At 43.4% G+C, this 4,706-nt stretch overlaps 1 pseudogene; it reads left to right on the top strand.

The window, feature by feature from the left end:
• LOC101350717 (ubinuclein-1-like) overlaps positions 1 to 4,201 on the top strand; it is a 38,363-nt pseudogene extending 34,162 nt beyond the window's left edge.
• The last annotated feature ends 505 nt before the right edge of the window (positions 4,202 to 4,706 follow it).

The raw sequence follows: 4,706 nt of genomic DNA, 5'->3' as shown, positions 1-4,706 counted from the left end.
TTCAAAATGGATCAAAGACCTAAATATAAAGCCAAAAACTATAAAGTTCATAGAAGAAAAAATAGCATCAACACTAGAGGCCCTAATACACGGCATTAACTGGATACAATCCATAACCAACAACACACAAACTCCAGAAGATAAGCTAAATAACTGGGATCTTCTAACAATTAAACACTTAGGCTCATCAAAAGACTTCACCAAAAGAGTAAAAAGAGAACCTACAAAATGGGAAAAAAAATTGGACATTTAGAAGTCAGAGAAAGGTGTAATCTCTAAAATCTTACAAGAAAATCCAACACCTCTACAACAAAAAGACAAATAATCCAATTAAAAAATGAGCAAAGGAAATGAACAGACACTTCACCAAAGATGACATTCAACCAGCCAACAGACACATGAAAAAATGCTCAGGATCGCTAGCCATCAGAGAAATGCAAATTAAAACCACAAAGAGATAGCATCTAACCCAGCATTACTGGCACAAATCAAAAACACTGGAAATAACAAATGTTGGAGAGGCTGGGGGGAGATCGGAACTCTTATGCACTGCTGGTGGGAATGCATAATGATATAACCATTTTGGAAAATGGTATGGTGCTTCCTTAGAAAGTTTGAAATAGTAATACCATACTATCCAGCAATCCCACTCCTAGGAATATATCCTGGAGAAATAAGAGCCGTCACACGAATAGACGTATGCACACTCATGTTCATTGCAGCATTGTTCACAATAGCAAAAAGATGGAAACAACCTAGACGCCCACCAACAGATGAATGGATAAACAAACTATGGTACATACACACAATGGAGGATTATGCAGAACAATGACGAATCTGTGAAGCATCTCGTAACATGGATAAAACTGGAGGACATTATGCTGAGTGAAATAAGTCAATCACAAAAAGACAAATATTGTATGAGACCTCCACTGCAAAAACTCATGAAAAAGTTTATACACTAAAAGAAACAATCTTTGTTGGTTACAAGGGATGGGAGGGGTGGGGGTGAAAATACTAAATAGACAATAGATAAGTGATAACTTTGGTGAAAGGTAAGACAGTACACAATACTGGGGAAGCCAGCACAACTTGTTCAAGGCAAGGTCATGGAAGTTCCATAGACACATCCATACTCCCTGAGAGACTGAAGTGCTGGGTAAAGGGCTGTGGGGACCATGGTCTCAGGGAACATCTAGCTCAGTTGGCATAACACAGTTTATAAAGAAAATGTTCTACATTCTACCTTGGTGAGTAGCGTCTGGGGTCTTAAAAGCCTGTGAGCAGCCATCTAAGATACTCCACTGGTCTCACCCCTTCAGGAATAAGGAAGAATGAAGAAAACAAGATACCAGGAAAAGATTAGTCCAAAGGACTAATGGACTACAACTACCATGGCCTCCACCAGACTGAGTCCAGTACTAGATGGTGTCCGGCTACCACCACTGACTGCTCTGACAGGAATCACAACAGAGGGTCCTGGACAGAGCTGGAGAAGAATGTAGAGCAAAATTCTAACTCACAAAAAAAGACTAGGTTTACTGGCCTGACAGAGACTGGAGAAACCCCGAGAACATGGCCCCTAACACCCTTTTAGCTCAGTAATGAAGTCATCCCCGAGGTTCACCGTTCAGCCAAAGATTAGACAGCCCCATAAAACAAAATGAAACTAATGGGGCACAACAGCCCAGGGACAAGGACTAGAAGGCAGGAGGGGACAGGAAAGCTGGTAATAGGGAACCCAAGGTTGAGAAGGAACAGTGTTGACATGTCGTGAGGTTGTTAACCATTGTCATAAAACAATATGTGTACTAACTGTTTAATGAGAAACTATTTGTTCTGTAAACCTTCATCTAAAGTACAATAAAAAAAAATTTTTAAAAAGAGAGTATTTTCTGATATAGTGTTAGAAGGTGAGCCCCCTAGGTTGGAAGGCACTACTCAATGCCTGCAATAATAGACTCAAACATGACAATGATCATGAAGATGGTGCAGGGCAGGGCAACATTTGTTTTGCAGTACATGGGGTCACCATGAGTCAGAGCTAACTCAAGGGCAACTAACAGCAAGTACACAAAGAGGTGCAAAATTAGAAGCTGCACAGCCACATCCATTCTGATGTTCATGACTTTCATTTCATTCCTGCCCTGCAACAAAGATACACTGATCATATTTGCTCGAAAACTTCATTGCTTTGAGCTTGAGGAGAACGTCTGAAGGAGCCTCTACCAGAAACTTAAAGAAGCCATTGTCAGGGCAGATGGATGGTCAAGTACAAGGATGAATGCCAGGCGCGTGCGCGCGTGCGCGCGCGCACACACACACACACACACACACACACACACACACACACAAAGATCGTGAAGATGCTGGAAGAAGAGAAAAACAAGAAGCAGAGAGAACAGATTTGTTCAGATCAGGAAGAAGACTCTGAAAAAATATCAACTGAATGATGAAATCAGGGAGCTGCTCTGTTAGGTGATGAAGATGAAACTAGAGGGCTATAATCTGGAAAGAAACGAGACCCAGTCTTGGGAGGACAGCATGAAAGCTTTTCTGCATGCTGAAGTCAAAACTCTCTGGCCCAAAGGCTGAATGCAGACCAGGTCTCTGTTTAAAGAGAGCAGACCATGCCATGGGTCCCTGACATCAATACTGAACAAGAAGAAAGTAATGGCTCCTTCTAAAGTCAAGGTGAAAGAATCATATACTAAGCCTGGTAAAAAGATTTTCATCCCATCAGGCCAAATTGGCAGCCCCATTGCTTTACCTCCCAAACATCAGGGAGGAGATCTGAACATTGAGACCTCCAACAGGGTGCTCTCATGTAAGGCATCTGGTAGTCTTGCTATTCCTGCTTCTATCAATCTGGAAAACTCATTGGATAAAGACTTTAATATTACTTTAGCCTTTTTTTAAAAGCTGGGTCCAAGGAACTGACTATGTTGAATATCAGAGTAAGTGGTAGCTCTGAATTCGTGCTGTCCTCACCCTTAAAGGGGGCATTGGTGGTTCAGTGGCAGAATTCTCGCTCATGCATGGCCACCACCCATCTGTTAGTGGAGGCTTGTGTTTTGCTGTGATGCTGAACAGGTTTCACTGGAACTTTCAGGCTAAGACAGACTTGACAATCTACTTCTGAAAATTAGCCAGTGAAAACCCTATGGATCATAATGGTCCAATCTGCAACAAATCATGGGGATGGCGCAGGACTGGGCAGCATTTAGTTCCATTGTGCATGGGGATGTCATGAGTCTGGGCCAAGTTGATGGCAGCTAACAACAATAACACCGTTAAAAGTATCTGCAGGAAAAAAAAATCACAGGACTTTTAAGCACAAAAGAAAAAAAAGAACTTTCCAAAACCCTATCCTTCTGTACCATTACTCTCCAGTTCTTCGTAATCACCCCCCCAATTTTCTGGCTGAATGGGCACTGGCAATGGAGCAGTTTTCTCAAGAGAAAAATCTCCAAAGTTCTGGCTACAAAGAGCTCTTCTGCCAGGTTCCCCTCAGCAAAAGCTTTCCAGAAGAGCCACAGTCTAAATTGCAGCACAACAGCTTGCCACTGACATCTCAAGCCCCACCCCCCGCCCCTCCACCCCACTGCACTGGCCTCCAAGTCAGTCCTTTATGCAGGCAATCAACAGCACAAAAGCTTCACTCTCCCCACCCACCCATCTCCATTTGATAACAAGCTCGCAGACCCAAAAACTTCCTCCCTGAGTCTCAGCAGTCCATCCTCCAGTTAGTGAAGACAGCGATGAAAGGGCAGAGCTTCCATTCCTCCACTGCAGCCTCTTTGGGAGGCAAGTCAGCCTCCAGCATCAGTTCTCATAAGAATCCAGCCTCTTCCTTAACCATAAGACAAAACAACATTCAGCCAGCTCTTCAGGGCAATCCTTAAGGCTCCCTTTGCTGACTTTAGCTCCAAACATGGGGTTTCCTCTAGAAGTTCTTCCTCCAGAGTTCCACTTCTTTCGGAAATTTGCTCCCAGGTGTACAGCCTCTCTCCACAGGACAGTCTGCCAACTGACAGATCCCAAGCCCAGCAGTGAACAAACTTTCTGTTTCTCAGAAGCTGACCTTGGTGGTCCAAATGGAGATTATAGTGATGGGTCCCAAGGAGTAGCAAAGTTACTGACCTCATCCCTAAAGCCGACCATGGTTAGCAGCCATATGCTCCTGCTCTGGACATTATAGTTAGGTTGCTGGAGAGTTAAGGAGGGACAGAACTTAGGATGGAGAGAGGTCTGGGTTAGTGGTATGGGCGCATATGTGTTTATGAGTTCCAGCGCCCTGCAGATCAATTTGTACACCTATATTTTAAATCTCCCAAACACCTTGGCATTTGGCCAGAGTGCTTCATGGAGTCCTAGAGGACAAGGGCCCCTTCTGGCCACAAGAAGATCCCTGGGATAGTCATGGTATGCGTACCATCCTCAGGCTGTGTGTTCAACAGGACCAAAACCCGGACTAAAGTAACAACTGGGAGACCTAGCCTTGTGTCATGGATTGAATTGTGTCCCCAAAAAATATCTGTCAACTTGGCTAGTTCATGATTCCCAGTATTGTATGATTGTCTACCATTTTGTAATCTGATGTGATTTCCCTATGTTTTGTAAATCCTGTCCCTATGATGTAATAAGATCGATTAGCGGCAGTTATATTGATGGGATCTACAAGATTAGATAGTTTCTTAAGCCAG

The sequence above is a fragment of the Trichechus manatus genome, unplaced genomic scaffold (assembly GCF_000243295.1).
Source record: "Trichechus manatus latirostris isolate Lorelei unplaced genomic scaffold, TriManLat1.0 scaffold00046, whole genome shotgun sequence".
Taxonomy (NCBI): domain Eukaryota; kingdom Metazoa; phylum Chordata; class Mammalia; order Sirenia; family Trichechidae; genus Trichechus; species Trichechus manatus.
The sequence above is the reverse complement of the archived record's forward strand: the minus strand, read 5'-3'. Positions and strand labels throughout refer to the sequence as shown.